Source organism: Macaca fascicularis, chromosome 13 (genome assembly GCF_037993035.2).
Source record: "Macaca fascicularis isolate 582-1 chromosome 13, T2T-MFA8v1.1".
Taxonomy (NCBI): domain Eukaryota; kingdom Metazoa; phylum Chordata; class Mammalia; order Primates; family Cercopithecidae; genus Macaca; species Macaca fascicularis.
The window spans coordinates 110,164,578-110,186,243 of record NC_088387.1 but is presented as its reverse complement, the minus strand read 5'-3'; the positions used below and the strand labels follow the sequence as shown (position 1 = coordinate 110,186,243).

General features: G+C 40.0%; 1 long non-coding RNA gene across 1 annotated transcript; it reads right to left on the bottom strand.

The window, feature by feature from the left end:
* Positions 1 to 5,428: 5,428 nt before the first annotated feature.
* Positions 5,429 to 20,945, bottom strand: LOC102123950 (uncharacterized). Its single transcript, XR_283560.5, has 3 exons — positions 20,804 to 20,945; positions 20,044 to 20,175; positions 5,429 to 6,509 (listed from the first exon to the last, which is right to left on the bottom strand). It is a non-coding gene; the product is annotated as an uncharacterized lncRNA (long non-coding RNA).
* Between the last annotated feature and the right edge of the window lie 721 nt (positions 20,946 to 21,666).

The following is a 21,666-nucleotide window of genomic DNA, read 5'->3' as shown; positions in this document are numbered from 1 at the left end:
CTTACCCTCCGTCACATAGCTTTTAAGTGTCAGAATGAAGATTCATAGCTGGGCAGTCTGGCTCCAGAGTGCTGCTCTTAAACTCTGTTGCCTCTTTGTGTACAAATCTACTTTGTCTTCCCTGGCTGTTCCGTGCAAACCTCAGAGAACATGCCCTAACTGAACTCTTCATCCTGCCTCCCAGACCTGCTCCTGCCTCACTTGGGATTTCAGGTGATCTCTCTTTCACCCACATGGTTACCCAAGCTGAAGCCCCAAGAGCCCTCCTGGATCCCATGCTGGTCACTACAGGCCTCACATTTAAACAGTCACCTATCTGTATTGATCTGATCTCTCAAATTTGTCTAAAACCGGAACCTGCCCACTCCACCACCAATGTCAATGCCTGCTCTGACCTTCTACCTGTACTATTGCATTAGAGAGCAGCCTCTGGAGGGGGCTCCCTGACTCTAGTTTTCCTGGCTTTGGTCTACTCTGCACAGTGCACAGAAAGAACAGAGAAAATGCTGGCCTCTGCATGCAGTCTTCAGTTTAAAAAGCCTCTGGTGGTTGCAGTGAGGCGGGATCGTGCCACTGTACTTCAGCCTGGGCAATGAAGCAAGACGCTATCTCAAAAATATAAAAGTAAAAAGCTTGGCTGGACACAGTGGCTCATGCCTGTAATCCCAGCACTTTGGGAGGCCGAGGCAGGCAGATCACGAGGTCAGGAGATCAAGACCATCCTGGCTAACACAGTGAAACCCCATCTCTACTAAAAAATACAAAAAATTAGCCAGGCATGGTGGCAGGTGCCTGTAGTCCCAGCTACTCGGGAGGCTGAGGCAGGAGAATAGCGTGAACCAAGGAGGCGAAGCTTGCAGTGAGCTGAGATCGTGCTGCTGCACTCCAGCCTGGGTGAGAGAGCAAGACTCCGTCTCAAAATATAAAATAAATAAAAAAATAAAAAGCTTCTGGTGCCCCCCTCTGACCCATGGAAGGTGCTAGAACCTGAAGAGTATTGGCCCTAGAATCAGACAACCAGGTGTTGTGAATCCTAGCTTCACCATTTAATAAGAGCTTCTTGAAAATCTCATGTAAAAATTGAGGATTAGCAGAAAAGCTGCCCTGTAGATGTTGTGAGTGTTAATTGAGTTCATATGTGAAAGGCACTTGGCATCAATGTGGTGAGGAAGGGCTCAGCGATTGTTGCCTGTGTTTATTATTACACTATAAAGCTCAGAACCCTTTGCTTGCTTTGTGTTCCTCTGTATGGTATTTTCAGTGGAATATCTTGCATATCCCTATATATATATATTTTCATGTTTGAGCCTCCCTAAACCTCATTATCCCAGGATTCATCAGTATTTAAACTTAGTGTTGTTGTTGTTGTTGTTGTTTTCTTCTCTAGAATCTCCTTTTCCCCATTCCACGCCCAAGTAAACCATACTGAAGAACACAAGTGTGACAGAAAAAAAGGATCCAGGAGTCATGAAGAATTCCAGGATGACCCAGAATCTCCCTAGTTATACTAGCATTTTTATTTGAAAGTAGCATAGGCCAGGTGCGGTGCCTCAGGCCTATAATCCCAGCACTTTGGGAGGCTGAGGCAGGTGGATCACTTGAGGTCAGGAGTTCGAGACCAGCCTGGTCAACATGGTGAAACCCCGTTTCTACTAAAAATATGAAAGTTAGCCAGGTGTGGTGGTGCACACCTATAATCCCAGCTACTCTAGTGGCTGAGGCATAAGAATCACTTAAACCCAGGAGGCAGAGGTTGCAGTGAGCCGGGGCTGCACCACTGCACTCTAGCCTGGATAACAGAGTAAGACTCTGTCTAAAAAAAAAACAAAAAGTAGCTTAAGATGGTGGTACAGGGATGTGTGACCCTTTGTTACTGAAACACCAGGGGTTCAGTCTAGGTCCTGTTGCTCACTACACAGAAAGTCAATCACTGAGACAATGAGTATTTCCAGGGAAGAAGGCTTTAATCGGGTGTTTCAGCCAAGGAGATGGGAAATCAGTCTCAAATGTGTCTCCCCAACAACTAAAATTAGGGGTTTATGTAGTGGGGAAAGAAATGTAACCATGTGTGAGAGGTAAAGAAGAGGAGCTGGTCAACAGGCAGTGGGCAGTTGGTTAGGCAGTTATGACAGATGAGAGGTCTGGCATTTCATTGTCCAGATGCTATGGGCTAGTGAGTTTCAGTTCCTTGATACTATTTGGCAGGACTGATGGTTGATTTCCTGAAAAAGGAACTCTGATAAAACTAAATGTCTCAAGTTTTAAGACTGGGAGGTTCAATTTCTGTGTTTATTCAAAAGAAACCATACATCAGTTCTATGGGACATTTGGGCCAGTTTCACCTCCTTTTTATTTCTTCACCTCGAGTGACGTGGAGTCTGAAGCTAAGCAGGGGATCAGTATGCACATGGACTGCTGAGAGGCTGCTCTTTCTCATGTTTAGGGTTGGTCACTGAATTCTGCCTCTGGTCCTTGGCTGTCTGGAGAAGCAACTGAACATAGACAAAAAGTAAAAAACTCGTTAAAGAGGTGACAGATGTCACTCAGAGGAAATGAATACACCTTGAAGTGGGTATGTTTTAATCAGAGACAAGCTTTTCAGCAGTTCTAGAAAATGATAGCCAACATTTATTGATTATCATATGCCAGGCACTGTGCTAAACACTTCACATACATTATCTTTTTAATGTCAAAACAAACTTGCGAGCTGTTACTATTATCTTCATTTACAAATGTGACACCAAGATTTAGGGAGGTTGAGTTATTTGTTGAGAGTTGAAACTAGCTGTCTGATGCCAAAGTCTGTTATTTATTATTTTCAGAAGTCTCTAAAATATCAGTCCTTCTAAACTCCATCTGGTCAATGGATCAATTGGGTTAGTGGTTTTTAAACTTTTGACCTTAGTCCACAGTAACGAATACATTTTCTTTCATGACCATGACTCATGACTCAGGACACACACACACACACACACACACACAGTCTTACACCCCCCCCCTTTTTTTTTTTGAGAGAAGGTCTTGGTCTGTCACCCAGGCTGGAGTGCAATGGCATGATCTTAGTTCACTTCAACCTCTGCTTCCCAGGCTAAAGCAATCCTCCCACCTGAACCTTCTGAGTAGCTGAGACTACAAGTATGTGCTACTATGGTTGGCTCATTTTTGTACTTTTTGTAAAGATGAGGTTTCACTATGTTGCCCAGGCTGGTCTTGAACTACTGGGCTCAAGTGATCCGCCTGCCTCAGCCTCCCCAAATGCTGGGACCACAATGAGCCATCGTACCCAGCCTGTACACTCATATTTACATGCCCACATACAAAAAGTAAAACTGAAACAAAAGTTTCACAACTCAATAGTTGCACTTCCTATATGTTTTCTATTAAATTTGCATTTTATTGCCAAAAAAAAGGCTTCTTATAACCACCAAATTTGTACGTGGTAATTTGCACTTTGAAAATCTTAGAATATTTTTAGTCTTTTTTCAAATTATTGGATCCTTATGTTTCTGTATTTCTTGGAAATCCTTTTAGGCTTATCCCACCCACTAGTCGTTCCAGGAAATACCTTCTCATCATATATGTAAACATTTAGTATGACATGGTTATAAGATCTTAGAGTATTATTTTATAGAAATTACTAAAAAGGTATTTTGTAAAGTGGGTTTTTTGTGTTTTGTAACAGGAGAATTTGCTTTTATTTATCTTATTACCAAAAGAAATTGTATTATACTGATCATTTCCATGTGTGTTTTTAAAGTTGCTTGGCTGGGTTGAATCTTTATTCTTTAAGTTACAAGGGCATTGTATTCAAATAAAAGGAACAATCATAATATTATTAATTAGAAGAGCAATAAGGTTTTGGTTTCCATGCAAATAAGCATAATTGAAATAGAACTGAGTGTTTTTCAAGTGGATTTCAAAACTGGTGGAAAAACTTGGAAAATAAATATCTCAAATCTAAAGCAAACGCAATCTGTATATGTAAATAAGTGATTAATTTTAGCAGGCAAATGAGAAAATCAATGATTTTCAAAATCTAGTAATTTGGTAACCATTAGTTTCATTAGTCATTCTGTTTTAAACTTAATTATTTAAATATAGAACTAGATTGAAGTATAATTTATGGAGGAATTATCCTTAAATTAATTACATGCAAACTTTTCTCTATAAATGGAAGAATTGAGGGTGAAATTATAAATGCTTATTGCAGAGCATGGAGACCTTTGGTCATGGCTTGTTCAAGTTTGACTTGGGAGATGATGTGGAAATGGGAGTACACTAGCTTTGGTTCAAAGCAAGATCTGAATCTCAGCTTTGACTCTGTGAGCTCTTAGGCAACTTTCTTAACTTCTAAAGGGCTTCAAATTTCTTAACTATTATATTAAATAATTATATCTATGCTGCAGAGCAATTGTACAGACTAAATAAGGAAATGTATGTGAAAATCTTAACCTAGTGTCAGGCACACAGATAAGGCTCTTGTTAGGAATGGTGTCCCCCAACCCCTCACCTTCCTGGGTGGATGGAGAAAGTCTTGGGTTCAGGAAATTCTGTGTTTCTGGGACTGCTTAGGGAAGAGTGCATGGTCTGCTGGCATTTCCCCATTAGTTGGCAGTAATCTTATCTGATGACATTCTGTGGATCTCTCACAGTATCGTTTCCATCAGGAAACCAAGATGGGCTTTAGCAGGCAGGTCCTTTGAATTGTTGAAAAGGCCAGAACAGCAGATGAAGTAGGGACAAATTCATACATTTGGTTTTGTTTTTATTTCCCCATTGCAATGATTGGTTTTCCTAATATTTTTCATTTCCTCTTCTTACTAAATTGTCTCATTATGACAATCATGATAACCAATGCCCATATGCTACCTACTCAATGACTTTGTGGGATAACTAGGGTAGGTATTAGTTTGTTCTCATGCTGCTGTAAGGATATACCCAAGACTGGGTAATTTATAAAGGAAAGAGGATTAATTGATTCACAGGTCCACAGGGCTGGAGAGGCCTCAGGAAACTTACAATTTTGTTGGAAGAGGAAGCAAATATGTCATTCTTCACAAGACAGCAGGAGAGAAGAATGAGAGTTGAGCAAAGGGGGAAGCCCCTTCTAAAACCATCAGATCTCGTGAGAACTTACTATCACGAGAATAGCATGGGGGAACCACCCCCATGATTTGATTACGTCCCACTAGGTCCCTCCCACTACACATGGGGATTATGGGAACTACAATTCAAGATGAAATTTGAGTGGGGACACAGTCAAACCATATCAGGTATTATTATGGACATTATATAGACAAGGAAATAGAAGCTCAGAGAGGTTACATGGACTGCCCAAGACCATGCAGCTAGAAAGAGATTGAGATTCATACCCATCTGGAGGTTCCAAGTTTGTTTTATATATATATACATACACACACACTATATATACTTAAATTACATTTAATTTTTAAAATTAACACATAATATACATATTCATGGGGTACATAGTGATATTGTGATACATATATAGTGTCTAGTGATCAGATCTGGGTCATTATATTCATCATTTAAAGAATTTGTCATTTCTTTGTTCATTCCTTATCCTCCTTCAATATCCTCAATACTCAATATCTCCTGGCTATTTAAACTAATACATTGTTAACTATGCTCATCCGGCTGTGGTACAGAACACTAGAACTCATTCTTCCTATCTATCTGTAATTTTGTGTCTTTTAACAAATCTTGCCCTATCCTCTCCCTCCTCCACCCCTTTTAGCCTCTCATATCCTGTTTTACTATTTGCCTCTATATCATCAACTTTTTTTCTTTTTTTCTTCTTCTTCTCCTCCTTCTTCAACTGAAGTTTCTCTCTTGTCACCCTGGCTGGAGTGCAATGGAGGAATCTTGGCTCACTGCAACCTTTGCCTCCTGGGTTCAAGTGATTCTCTTGCCTTAGACTCCCAAGTAGCTGGGATTGCAGGCATCTGCCACCATGCCTGGCTAATTTTTGTGTTTTTAGTAGAGACGGGTTTTCACCATGTTGGCCAGGCTGGTCTCAAACTCCTGACCTCAAGTGATCCACCCACCTCAACCTCCCAAAGTGCTGGTATTATAGGCATGAGCCACTGCGCTTCGCCAACATCAACTTTTTTAGTTTCCACATATGAATGAGAACACGCAGTGTTTGACTTTGTGTTCTTGGCTTATTTTCTTCTAACATAATGTCCCCCGAGTTCCATCCATGAGCTTTATTCTTCTCAATCAAGCTTTGCCCCACATGGATGCTGCTGGTGGGCCATAGGCAAGGCTTGGTGAAATGGTACATGTCACTGCAGGCCCTACTGCACTGGGGGAGAGTGGCAGATGATAATTAGTCTGATGTTAGTTGAAATTTCTTCTTCAGAGCCTAGCAGGCTGCTCAGCAAATGGAAGATCATTAAACTGAAGGGAACCATCTGACCCAAAAAGGGAAAGATCACCAGGGTGAATGTAGTCAGGAGTCATTCACTTTGCCCAGCACAGTGAACCTAGAATAGCACAGAACAATTTTTAAAAAGTAGAAGACAATTGGAAGACTTATATGAGTTGATTTTAAGTCTTAACATAAAGTTACAGTATTCCATAGAGTGTGGTATTGGCATAAAGGTAAAAATATAGATCAATAGAATAGAAAAGAGAGTCTAGTAACAAACCCACACATAAATGGTGAATTGATTTTTGACAAAGATGTGAAGACGATTCAATAAGAAATGTTCTAATGGTCAATTAGAACAATTTACAATACATATGCACAACAATGAACATCAACCCTTACCATACACAAAAGTTAATCTAAAATGGGCCACAGACCTAAATGCAAAGCCTAAAACCATAAAACTTCTAGAGAAAAACATAGGAGAAATTCTTGGTGATCTTGGGATAGGCAAAACTTTCTTAGATAGGACCCAAAAAGCATTAATCCTAGAAGAAAAAAATAAAGATAAATTGGACTTCAGCACAGTAACTTCTACTTTTCAAAATCTACTTTGAGAAAATGAAATAAAAAGACACACGGGAGAAACTATTCAAAAATATATATCTAATACAGATATTCAGAATATAAAACTCTTACAACTGAGTATGAACAAAAATTGGCGAAAGACTTAAATGTACACTTCAAAAAAGAAGACATACAAGTGGTGAATAAAGATGCCCAACATTATCTTGGAAATGCAGATTAAAACCTCAATGAGACACCACTTCACACTGACCAAAATGATTAAATTAAAAAGGCTGACATTATCAAGTTTTTCTGAAGATGTAGAGTAATCCAAACTTTCATAAATTACTGGTGGGATTATAAAACAATTTAACCCTATTTGAAAAGAGCTGGATGGTTTCTCATAAAGGTATACATGCCCTGACCATATGACCCAGAAATTCCACCCCTATTTACCTAACAGAAACAAAACCATATGCCCAAAGATGTATACACAAATGTTTCTAGCTGCTTTATTCATGTTCATCAACAAACTGAAAACAAGTAAAATATCCATCAGCAATTGAATGGATAAACAAATTGTGGTGGCCGGGCATGGTGGCTCAAGCCTGTAATCCCAGCACTTTGGGAGGCCGAGACGGGCGGATCACGAGGTCAGGAGATGGAGACCATCCTGGCTAACACGGTGAAACCCCGTCTCTACTAAAAAATACAAAAAACTAGCCGGGCCAGGTGGCGGGCGCCTGTAGTCCCAGCTACTCAGGAGGCTGAGGCAGGAGAATGGCGTGAACCCGGGAGGCGGAGCTTGCAGTGAGCTGAGATCCGGCCACTGCACTCTGGCCTGGGCGACAGAGCGAGACTCCATCTCAAAAAAAAAAAAAAAAAAAAAAAAAAAAAAAATTGTGGTAAATTTGTAAAATAAAGCATTACTCAGCAATAAAAAATAAAATACTGATAAAACAACATGGGTATATCTCCAGAACCTTTTGAGTGAAAGAATTCAGACACAAAATATGCCATTTATGAGACATTCTTGAACTGCCTGATTAATCATTGGTGATAGAAATGAAACCAACTCAATAGTTCCATAGTTTTATTTGGGAGGGGGATAAACATAGAAATTAACCCTTCTGTTAGTAAAAGGTTCTATTCGAGTTCCCTCCTTAGGAAATGACCGTCAGGCCTCTAAACCTACCAAACTTTGAGTTTCTAGTGAAACTCATCAGATCACCACATCCAGACAATGAAATGCCAGACCACTCATTCATCACGATTGCTTCCTTGCTCCTCCTTAGTTCCTGTTTTCTTACACATTGTTGCATTTCTTCCCTGCTATAAACACCTCTAATTTTAGCTGGTCAGGGAGATGGATTTGAGACTGAGCTCCTGTCTTTTGGCTGCAGCATCCGATTAAAGCCTTCTTCTGCCTTGGCAATACTCATCATCTTAGTCATTGGCTTTCTGTGTGGGGAGCAGCAGGACCTAGATGGAATGCCTGGTGTTTCAGTAACAGACATCCTATCAGTGATAGTTGGGGTGCCAATGATTGGCTGAAAAACAGAACAAAGGGAAATCCTAGGGTGATGGGACACTGTATCTTTTTGCCCACTTGTGTAGATATTGTCAAAAATCTTCAAACCATATGTGTAAAACATGAAATTTATTGTATGTAAATTGTATTTTCATAAAAGGCAAAAAAATGGAAACTTTATGTATCAAACAATATTAAAAGTATAAAGATAAACTACAAGTCTATATTTTCAACATATATAATCAATGATCATTTAATATCTAAAGACTCACAACAGATCAAAAAGAAAAAGACAAGCTAAAAAAAGTGGGCAAAAAATAAAGCATTTCAGAGGAAAGGAAATTTGAAATGGCCATAAACATATGCAAAGATGTAGTATCTCCTTAGAAATCAGGGAAATGCACATTACAATTATAAGTAGATGCCATTTCACCCCTAGCAGACTGACAAAACTTATGTAATGAAAAATAGTAGAGAAAAACAGAACCTTACAGTATGTTGTTGGGAATGTAAAATGCGTATAAACATGTTGGGAAAAAAACTGGCATTATCTTTTCAGGTGGAGATGAGTAATATCTCTGACTCAGCAATTCCTCTTCCAGGTACACACAAAAGATCTCTTCTTGTTTGTGTGTACCAGGAGAACTGCAGAAATATGTTCTTAGTAGCAATGTTTGTGATAGCAAAGAGCTGGAAACAACTCAAATATTCATTAAGAGGAGAATGCATACATAAATGGAGGTTTTTTTCATGTGATGGAATACTATGGCAAAATGAATTAACCATAACTGCATGCATCAGTTACAGTGAATCTTAAGGAAACATTATGCTGAACGATAAAACTAAGTTTCTGAAGAATATTAAGAGTACAATACTGTTTGTATAACCTTCAAGCAAACAAAACTGTACAATTGTTTAGGGATAGATATTATTCAGTTACACTTTATATGAAAGCAAGGTACCAATACAACAAAATCAAAATTCAAAATCATGTTTCCCTTTGAAATGAGGGAGAGGTATATAGGGCGATTGAAGGGAATTGAAATAATCTATTTTGAACTTGACTCACCAGAACAATGGTGTTTTATAATTCTGGATATATCATCTATAATTCCTCCCCTCTCCCCTCCCCTCCCCTCTCCTGAATCTCACGCTGTTGCCCAGGCAGGACTGTAATGGCGCCATCTTGTGCAACCTCCGCCTCCCAGGTTCAAGCTCATGCCTCAGCCTCCCGAGTAGATGGGACTACAGGCATGTGCCACCACGCCTGGCTAATTTTTTGTATGTTTAGTAGAGATGGGGTTTCATCATGTTGGCCAGGCTGGTCTCCAATTCCTGACCTCAGGTGATCCGCCCGCCTTGGCCTCCCAAAGTGCTGGGATTACAGGCTTGAGCCACCACGCCTGGCCTTCATTTTCATATTTTTTGTGTGTGTATATAAATATTTTCATAATAAAACATTTAAATGGGTTTTTAAAAAGTTGAAACAATATTTATAGCACGTGGACTAGCGTCCTACATGAGGCAGTGCAAATACAAGTTAAATTATGAATGAGCTTGTGTTGGAAGAACATAAATGAGATGAATCCTTCAGTGACAGACTAGGGGCCTTTGGTCTGCAAGGCTTGAAATGCCAGGCAGATGCCTGGGAATTGGAGTGGTGAGTGCTGGGTGGGCCTGAGGAGCCTGCAGCTCGAGGCCCTGGAGTGAAACCTGCACAGGGGCAGACACTGTGTGGGGAGGCTTCGGGACCTTGAAAACTCCCCCAGATTTACATGGAGAGACAGCATAGTGAGCAGCCCTGACCAGGGCTTGCCCTCCTTTCCCTGGAGGAGCCACATAGAATGACCAAAAATGACTTGCTTTCCAGCCTTCGCAAATGAGGGGTTTCAATGATGTTTTACTTGATTTCAAAAAAATAAGATATTTCTCGTACCTTGAGAGAATTGGCTTGGTTTCTACCCAACACTAAAGAAAAGAATAATCAGCAATATGACTTTATAACAGGATGTTCATAACAGCATTTATTTATAATATCAAAAATGGGGCTTTTATATCTAAATATCTAAATATTTGTATATTCTTATATATAATTTTGTATGTAAGTACTATATATGTTTATACTTTATACAAGTCCTATTATATGATATATGAATACAAAATATAAAATACACAAGTATATATATGCAATATATAAACATATAACTATATTGTAAAATATTTCAATATATACCTATTGAAATGTAAATATAAACCCACTTTTTGATATAAATATTGTTGTTATGAATGTCCTATTGTACGTTGTAAAATACTCACTGATGTTATTTGTTAGTGGCGAGACTATGGAATTTAAAAAAATCTTTCATGCTCTGACTTTCCCACAGAGCCTATGAAGACATGTTATTGCTCCTTAAACACTAAATTAAATATCTGGTGCTTGATTTTAAGAAAAGTGCATGATCACATAGACACAGTGCTTGCGCCTCTTCATGCTCCTAGAGCTTCCAGTCTCATCAGGCAATTCGCAGGGACTGCTGACGCAGGTGGGGGCGCCATAGTCATGGCATGAGGTTTCCACAGAGGGTGACTTCCCACATGTGTGTGTCACTTCTGGTCCCAGTTTGACTCCTGGGTGTTCACGGCCCTTTTCACAAGCTTCAGTGACTCACCTTATACATGGCTCCATCGTAGCACTTGCAACTTTTATAAAACAACATAACTCAAAAGCTAAGGGTAAGTAAGCAACATTTCAGACCAAATTTTGATGTAGCTTATTTGAAGGATTAATGGATGATGCAGGCTCTCCCATTCTGAATAGCAATGATAGCAACAGACTTAAAACACGACGGTGCCACAGGTTTCCAGGGGAGGCTGCCAGTGTGTGGGGTCGGGGTGCCTTAGATGTCAGGCTGATAGGTTTTCTCTTCTTTTGATCTGATGGCTGGGGTCACACTGAAGTGCTAAAGATGAAGAACTTCTATCTTAGGGACATTGTCTTCTGAAATTTCATGAGGTTAGATCTTTACTGCCAAAAGAGAGAGTCTTACTCCATGAAAAATACATGGCATGACTTTTGAGTGCCATGGAAAGAAATAAGAAGGAAGGAGAGGAGGGAGAGTGCAGTTCCATAAGTGAGATTTGCAGGCAGCGGGTGCGGCCAAAATAGAGGAATGATTGAAGGAAAGAAGGCTGAAGGAAAGATCTGTTGGAAGAATGAGGATGGAATAGACTGTGGGGTGCTCTATAAAGGAAACAATATAAAGAGTACCAGCTCATGAGTTAGATAATCAGTTTCAAATTCTATGACCTTGATTTAGTGTATTAGTCCATTCTCACACCGCTAATAAAGACAGACCCAAGACTGGGTAATTTATAAAGAGATTTAATTGACTCACAGTTCAGTATGGCTGGGGAGCCCTTGGTATACTTACAATCATGGCGGAAGGCAAAGCAAACATGTCCTTCTTCACATGGTGGCAGCAAGGAGAAGAATGAGAGCAAAAGGGGGAAAAGCCCCTTATAAACCATCAGATTTCGTGAGAACTCACAATCACAAGAACAGCATGAGGTAACTGCCTCCATGATTAAATTACCTCGCACTGGGTCCCTCCCCCACCACACATGGGGATTATGGGGACTACAACACAAAATGAGATTTGGGTGGGGACACAGCCAAACCATATCAGTTACTTCACCTTTCTGAGCATCACTTTTCCCATCTGTTCGATGTTCATTCTGCCAATATTAAGCATTGACCATGTGTCAGCCCTGGAGATACAGCAATGAATAACACAGCAAGATTTCTTGCTTCATAGGATTTACTATTACCAAAATGCCAGGGGTTTGGTCTAGGTCCTTTTGCTCACCACACAGAAAGCCAATCACTGAGACAACAAGTTTTGCCAGGGAAGAAGACTTTTTGGGTGCTGCAGGTGAGCAGATGGGAGACAGGTCTCAAATCATCTTTTCAACTGACTAAAATTCAAAGTTTATGTAGCAGAACCACATGTGGAAAAACAGGAATTAGGAAGAGGTAAAGAAGAGGCACTGGCTAATAGGAAGAAAGTGGTCAGTTAGGCAATCATGATGGATGAGGGTCTGGCATCTCATTGTCCAGATATGGTGAGCCTCAGTTTTTTGATACTATCTGGGAGGACTGATGGTTGGTTTCCTGAGAAAATAACTGTGATAACACCAATGTAAGTTTCAAGCTTTAAGACTGAGAGGGTCAATTTCTATGTTTATTCAAAACAAAACAAAACAAAACAAAAAAACAACCCATAAAGCAGTTATATGGGGACATCAGGCCAATTTCATGAATGTCAAATTGGGAGGATGGACCAGTCAACAGTGTGATGCTATGATGATTAGGGGAGTGTAAGGAGCCCTGAGGATGTGCAGCAGGGGAGTGGAGCCTGATGTTTTAAGACCCAAGAGAGGGGTAGCTGATAATCTATAACCCTTCCTCAGAGGGACTATCATGATGGTTACATGAGATGGTATATGTGCAGAAGCCCAGTGCCAGCTGGTATCTAGTAAGTGGCCCATGGGTATTATTATGATCAGATGAACAACTTGACAAATTATGGAACTAGAATGGTTCCTAACAGATCATCTAGTCCTTTCTAACTTTCTAGAAAGGACTGGTGACTGGTACAGAGCTGATTGTCTTAGGAGCTGGGCGATGGAGAGGGGGATTGTTAAAAATAAGGTCGTTGGCTTTCATCCTGTGAAGATTCCAATTCAGTAGGTCTAGCTTGGGCACCTAGAAGTCTACATTTTAAAGGAATTTTCCAGGTGATCCTGATGTAGCCTACCAGTTTCTCCTAACCCCAAATTAGAGATGGAGAGATTGCGATTCAGAAAGGGCAAACTTGAGCAACTTGGGCAAATGCCCAGAGAAATTGAATATTGCATAAATGTGACCATCTGCAATTGAGGAATGAGCAGTGCCTGATGCTACACACCCTTGGGACAACAGGCAGGAGGGAGGAAAGGAGGAAAGTTAATTACAACATGTTTAAGCCACTCTTGGAGCTGCTAGGGGAGGGAGACCTACTGGGTGACAGCTAGCAGAGGGTTTTGTTAGGGGGTTAAGAGCGTAAGAATAGGTAAGAGGGAGACCCAAGGAGTTCTGATAGCATAGGTCTGAGGAGTGTTTGAGATAAGCATTCCCTTATTTTCACCTTCTAAGTGTCTTCTGAGTGTCTTGAGGTTGCCAGCCGAGGAGCTGATGTGAAACCATCATGGTTTTATCAGTGTTTGAGGCAAGAGCAGGGCTAGGGTGGGGTAAGGGGTAGCTGGGCTGCTGGAATTACCTTTGGGCATATTGTCCCTTGGCTGCCAGAGAAATCGGAAAGCCAGGCTGGGAAATTGCCGTGCAATCTCTCTAATTCAATTCCGCGTTGATATCCAGTATGTAAAATCGCTGTGCAGATGAGATGACAACACGGCAATTGTGTCCTTGTCACAGTCTGTTATTTTCAAATGTGTGTGAAGATCTGTAATTGTGTTGACACCCATTAGGTCTCCCTCCCCGGGCAGCTCCGTGAGCGGCTTAAACATGCTGTAATTAAGTTTCCTCCGTTCCCGTCCTGCCTGTTCTCCCAAAGACGTGTAGCATCAGGCACTGCTCAGACCTTGATTGCAACAGTAACATTTATGCAATATTCAAACAGCTGGACATGTACTCCTTTTTCTGCCTGTGCCCAGCCTTGGCCCTGGTCATGTGAGGGGAGTATAGGCTGATTAATTTAAAATAACAAAAATCTTTTGGCCAAGTGCCATGCTCTGATTGGCTGAGAAGACTACCAGCACTGTCTTCATGATTTCTGGCATCTATTGTGCTAATAACCGTCAGTTCTACCACTGACTGATAATTTATACAGCCAGTTCGGTCTTGCTTGATGAATTAATAGAAATGGAATAGGGCAAGCTTGGGAAGAGTTTCACCTGCTCCTTGCTGAACAACATTGGCAATAAAAGACTTAAGGGTGAAAGTCTACCTGACTTTCATTAAATGTAATGTGCAACACAATTATATCCTTCCTTCTGATTCAAAGCAGTATTAAATACAGACCCAATCCCATCGTAATCATCTCTAACCGACCATCTAAACATTTTTTGTTTTTGCAAAAGCAAATTGGAAATTTCTATAGTTACTTGAAAAGGGAATGCTTGGTTAGGGCATAGACTTTTTTTTTTTTTTAATTGGAATTTAAAAATGCATCTTTAGGTTGTAAATAGAGTTCTGTTGATGCTTGTGCATTTCATTTCTACCGTTGCCACAATAGTGTCAACTGAGGAAAGGAACAATGTGATATTTATGAAATGCTAAATTTATGGTAGGAAATAATATCACTAATGATAATATTAATCCCCATTACTATACATTTTATTTCTTAGACCTTCCCTTTACACATGTGGTAGATGCTTATCTTACCTTATATAACTTTATTCTTTGAGTAGCACTGTGAGATAGGTATTATTTTATCCAATTTACAAAGGGAGATGATGTGGTTTAGTGAGTTGAATAACTTTTCCAAGGTCAAAGAGCTAGAAAGTGTTAGAGTTGGGAGACAGCTCAGGCCTGTCTTCAAGTTCATACACTTTTAAAAAATGATAATAAAACCATTGTGTAGATATTTCAATTTTCAAAATATCCCTCCTATTCCCTTATAGGTGGAGCAAAATTTTTCCTACTTTTTTTCTTCATACTTCATCTCCTTGGTTCTAAAATACATCATAAATCCAATATTATTTTTAACAGAAAAATAAACTTTTCTACTGCATTATCTGTACATATTAAGACTGCCCAACTTCTTAAATATGAAACTGTTAATACATACTGATTTTACAGCGTGTCCTCGAGTCAAAGAAATAGAGTAAAGCCTGCATGTGTCAACACTGCTGGGTGAGGAGCTTTGAATTCTCATCTTCGGTTACTCTAGGGTTGTGAGAAACAGTAAAGGGTTTCCATTGTGAGAGTGACTTGATCTGATTTGTGTCTTAGAGGATTACCTTGCAGGACAGAGGGAGGCTGGAGACAGGTAGGCTGACTAGGTGGTAGCCACAGCCCAGGTGGAAGGTGAGCCCTGACCTGTGCTGCAAAGAAGCAGATGGATATGGCTCTGTGAAGGAAGTAGAGTGGGCAGGATGGGGTGATCCATGACTCTGGCTGGAAGCCCATGGATGGGGTCCCTGGGGAGGACTGACGTAGGACAGGAGGAGGAAAGGTGGTGGAGGCTTTTCCAAGATGGAGAGTGAGACTTCTGGACTCACACTTCTAGCACATTGCTCTTTCTACTGCCCACCAAGGAGGAATGAGGTCTTGGAGGCTTTTAGAATGCTGGGCAGATCCCTTTAGATTTGACAAGGTATGCAATAGGAAGGAAACTTCGGGGGGGGGGGCAATTATTTACAGGCAAATCTTGATTTGATAAGGAACAGAAGACTATCAATTGCATTTTCTCTGCTATCCCTTTAACTCTCAAGCCCATTCTGATTTTATGGCTCCCTAATTAACCAGATAATTAAACAAATGTAAATAGCCATTTCATTCATGCAGCACCATGGTTTGGTGCTGCCTTTATGTTCAGAGTTCTCATTAGTAGCCCAAGTTATTTCTTATTTATGTGCAAGGACTCAATGCTCATAGAGAACTGCAAAAAGTAGCTCAATTTCTCACAGTTAAATTGATGATGCTGTACGTATATATGTATGATTTTATTGTTCCCTCAAACTTTATGCTATAACAGTACCTTCCTGTGATTATGACTGATCATTCATTAAATGATTTGCATTCATTTAATGAGTTTTTGTTAAAGAGTATGTCTACTACTTTACTAATACTATCATTTTACTACTGTTATTGTTTTCCTTTTCACCATTTGTTTCTCTATGTGCTGGGGCCAGGAAAAGAGAGTCAAGGTGATGGCTCCAGAAATTTCATAAGATTCCCCACCTTCCCATTTTGGAAGCTGAAATGACACCTTAGACAATGGTAGACACCTTAGAAAATGGTAGTGGAAGTACATTTTGAATGCAAAGCTCCAAGTAGAGATCTGAGACTTGTCGACTCTTGGTGGCAGCATGGGCTTCTGTAAAATACACAAACTTTAGAGTTGCAAGAAATGGGTTTAAGTACCAGCTCTGACTTTCACTAGCTGGGTGACCTTGGCCTATTTCTTACTTTTCTATTGACTTATATGAAAAGTGAGGGGGGGATTCTACCTTCCTTATTTGTTGGTGTGAGTATAAATGAGATATTCTATGTACAAGTATTTTGTAAAATGCAAAGTAGTCTAAAACATATCACTTCATTTCACATTTATTAATTTTTTTTTTCACCAAATTGACTTTTCTTTCAATCATATCCTACCTTAGACTGCACTTATTTCTGCGCTATACTCCTGTACCACTGGAGGTGTACTTCTATCATTCATTCATGCCTTCAACAGATATGCATTGGGTATTTGTTTGATATTAGACACTGTGTTAAACACTTAGCCCTCTGTACTGAAATTATTCGAGCATTTTTTGAAGAGACTACTTGCTTTTTGAAGGCAGGGATGTATTTTTCCTTTTTTTGAAGGAAAGGAGTATCTGTTTGTTTCTTGAAGTCAAGGAACTCTGTATCCTAGCTCTTTGCAAAGTGTCCGATGTGCCATAAATATTTATTGAATTGAACTGAGACCTACATCCCTCTCATGAGCTCATGTCCAGTCTGATTATGTTATATAACAGTAAAGGGAGAGGAAGAGGAGTTGAGAAGCCTAGGGGCTTAACATGCTTTAACATCTTCTTAACATGCTTACATAATCAACGATAGCAACTATATTAGAATATATCTGTTTTTAATGAATGAATTCCTCATTCTTTGCAGCATCAGCACTGTGTCCTGTTTGGACCTCTTGCTTCTCTAATCCTTGCCCATTCTCTAGTTTTGTGCTTGTCCCAGCTTTACACATAGTGAGTGATTTTTCTTTCTATGAAAACTTGTCTCTCCATTCTGGGGTGGTACCTCCATAGATGCACCACTTGGAATAACTCTGCTTGACTACAGACCTTCCCAGCCCTGTTCCCTGGGCGGGTAAGCAACTTTAGCAAAGTCTCAGGATACAAAATCAGTGTGCAAAAATCACTAGCATTCCTATACGCCAACAACAGCAAACCAAGAACCAAATCATGAATGAACTCTTATTCACAATTGCTACAAAAAGAATAAAATACCTAGGAATACAGCTAACGAGGGAAGTGAAGGACCTCTTCAAGGAGAACTACAAACCAATGCTCAAAGAAATCAGAGATGACACAAACAAATGGAAAAACATTCCATGCTCATGGATAGGAAGAATCAATATCATAAAAATGGCCATATTGCCCAAAGCAATTTGTAGATTTAATGCTATTCCCATGAAACTACCATTGACATTCTTCACAGAATTAGAAAAAACTATTTTAAAATTCATATGGAACCAAAAAGCCCAAATAACCAAGACCATCCTAAGCAAAAAGAACAAAGCTAGAGGCATCATGCGACCCAACCTCAAACTATACTACAAGACTATAGTAACCAAAACAGCATGGTACTGGCACAAGAACAGACACATAGACCAATGGGGTAGAATAGAGAACCCAGAAATAAGACCACATACCTACAACCACCTGATCTTCAACAAACCTGATGAAAGCAATGGGAAATGGATTCCCTATTTAATAAATGGTGCTGAGAGTACTTGCCAGCCACAAGCAGAAAATTGAAACTGGACCCCTTCCTTATGCCGTATACAAAAATCAACTCAAGATGGATTAAATACTTAAATGTAAAACCCAAAACTATAAAAACCCTAGAAGAAAATCTAGGCAATACCATTCAGAACATAGGCACAATTAAAGTTTCCATGGTGAAGATGCTAAAAGCAATTGCAACAAAAGCAAAAATAGACAAATGGGATCTAATTAAACTAAAGAGCTTCTGCACAGTAAAAGAAATGATCATCAGAGTGAACAGACAACTTACAGAATGGGAGAAAATATTGGCAAACTATGCATCTGACAAAGGTCTAATATCCAGCATCTACAAGGAATTTAAACAAACTTATAAGAAAAAAACAACCCCAATAAAAAGTGGTTGCAAATGACATGCACGAACACTTCTCAAAAGAAGACATACATGTGGCCAACAAACATGAAAAAAAGCTCAACATCATTGATCATTAGAGAAATGCAAGATCAAAACCAAAGTGTGAGATACCATTTCACACCAGTCGGAATGGCTATTATTAAAAAGTCACAAAAACAACAGATGCTGGTGAGGCTGCAGAGAAAAATGAATGCTTTTACACTGTTGGTGGGAGCCTACATTAGTTCAACCATTGTGGAAGAAAGTGTAGCGATTCTTTAAGGACCTGGGGCAGAAATGCCATTTGACCCAGCAATCCCATTACTGGATATATACACAAAAAGGAATGGAAATCATTCTATTATAAAGATACATGCATGCATATGTTCATTGCAGCACTACTCACAATAGCAAAGACATGGAATCAACCCAAATGCCCATCAATAATAGACTGCATAAAGAAAACGTGGTACATATACACCATGCAGCCATAAAAAGGAATGAGATCATGTCCTTCACAGGAACATAGATGGAGCTGGAAGGCATTATCCTCAGCAAACTAATGCAGGAACAGAAAACCAAATACCGCATGTTCTCACTTATAAGTGGGAGCTGAATGATGAGAACACATGGACACATGGGGGTGAATAACATACACTGGGGCCTGTTGGAGGGTGGGGGTACGAGGAGGGAGAGCATCAGAAAGAACAGCTATGAATGCTGGGCTTAATACATAGGTGATGGGATGATCTGTGCAGCAAATTACCATGGCACATATTTGCCTATATATAAAACCACATCCTGCACATGTACCCCTGAACTTAAAAGTTGGAAATTAAAAAAAGAATACTTTGGCCACAGAAAAGAATGAGATCATGTCCTTTGCAGCAACATAGATGGAGCTAGAGGCCATTATCATAAGCAAACTAACATCAGGAACAGAAAACCAAATACCTGTTCTCACTTATAAGTGGGAGCCGAACATTAAGCACACATGAACACAAAGAAGGGGAAAAACAGACCCTGGGGCCTACTTGAGGCTGGAGATTGGGGAGAGGGAGAGGGTTGGAGAACTGCCTGTTGGGTACTATGCCTATTACCTAGATGACGAAGCAATCTGTACAACAAGCCCCTCAGACATGCAGTTGACCTATGTAACAAACCTGCACATGTACCCCTGAACGTAAAACAAGTGCAAAAAGTATGAGATTTGACATTTGCTTATGATCAGGCTTATGATCTTGACACTTGATCTTAACCAAAAGGCCGCGAGGTGATGGTGCTAATGATCTTATTGGAGAGATGAAACATGAATTCAGGAAGATTTATTAGGCCTCCATAAGGAAGTGGTATGATATGGTGGAAAGAATTCAGGGTGGGGGGCGGGGGAGAGAGAGAGAAAGAGAGATCTGTCATCTGAGCTTTTACCTGTTTCTTTCACCAGCTCTCTTTCTTATTTAGGGAACTCAGATGTCCCCTAAGGTCACAATTATACTTTTATCCGTTTCTGTGCAGTGAGTTTCTCAGTGACTTCATTTAAACCAAAGTTTGCTGCTGTTGCTGAAAAATAGGGTTAAAAAAACACTCAGCAATTATTTTGTTAAATAAGCTTTCTGTGCCCTTCTGTCTCTCTCCCTTTGAAACACTCACAATGTGAAGATTTATTTACTTAATGATGTCCCGTAAGTCCTGTAGGCTTACCATTTTACTTTCTATATGCCTTCCATAGCATTATGTCGTAAACATGTATTTTATACAGACAACCGAACCCACTCAATTGCTAATGTCCTTTTAGTTTGAATGGTCCACTCTTTTATGAGATGTCTTAAGACAGCAAGATTCATTTAGTCTTTCTTGACGATAGCATGAGATGTCATACGTCCTTAGCACAAGCCACACATTCGCTAAGTGCTAAATAAACAGCTAGCTTCTTTCTTTCCTCCCTTTTTCCTCCTGCCAACTTTTGCCTTTTCCTTTTCTCTGTCACTTCTTCAGGCCTCCCTTTGGTAGTATGGCGGAGCTCATCTGGATCTTTTGGTTTCAACTTAAAATCCAATAAATTCCACCTCTGACCTGCAGTTACTGGCTCTAGGCAAAGCCAAAATGAAATTAACCATGACACCTTGAATTTGATCAAATTGAATTATTTGGCTCTGCCAGTATCCAGGAAGCTTCAGTCTCCACTTACCACCGAAGGTCCTCGTGAGCACAAGTGAAGTGTGCCTTGGGATAAGTCCTATCTCCTGTACATTTCGGCTTCTGTGGCCGGTGTCCTGAGTTGGCCTCCCTGGGACCGGCACTTTTACTCTTCCACTTTCCGCATCTGGTCTGAACTAGTCTGGGCTGCTTGGACTGAAGTGACTCCTCCAATTTCCCCCATAAATGTGGCCTGTTGTTATGAGCTGGTTATTCAGCCCTTTGAATACGGCACAAATGTTTTTCATCAGTTAGAACAGTGAAACCCTGGCCATTGGAAAGGTAATAAAATCTCTGACCCAAGGAAAGAATGTTTCGCACATACCTAGCAACCAGAGGGAACTCATAAAAAGTTCATTCCAAGGCAACACCATTCATCTTTGCGTATCTCCCTGTGACTGTTGCCATAAAACTTCACTCTAGAGTAGACGTCCCTACAGCTTTATAGGGATGAAACTTCCAGAACTCTTCACTTAAAATGCACGTCGTTTAAAGATTCTCTTCTTTTGGAAACCATCATTTGTCTCCCCATTTTTCCATCTCTTACTCGCCAATCTACCAGATCTTTCCTCCTTGTCCTTTATCTCCTATTCATTCTCATCAGACTGTAAGGAGGAATCCTGAAAAGAGGCCAGTTAGAACGACATCCAGCAGATCTCAGGGCAGAGGCAACTGATCCCGTGATAGCTAAGAAACTGTGTATTGTATACATTGAATATTTAATAATTATATTAAGGCTTTGAAATGTAATGTGCTTTAGTAAAAAATGTGCTGAGCTCAGAAATCAGGGAAGAAAGAATCACCTATGAGGTATGCATCACCTTTTCAAGTCTTCTCTTGTCACCTTGATGAGGA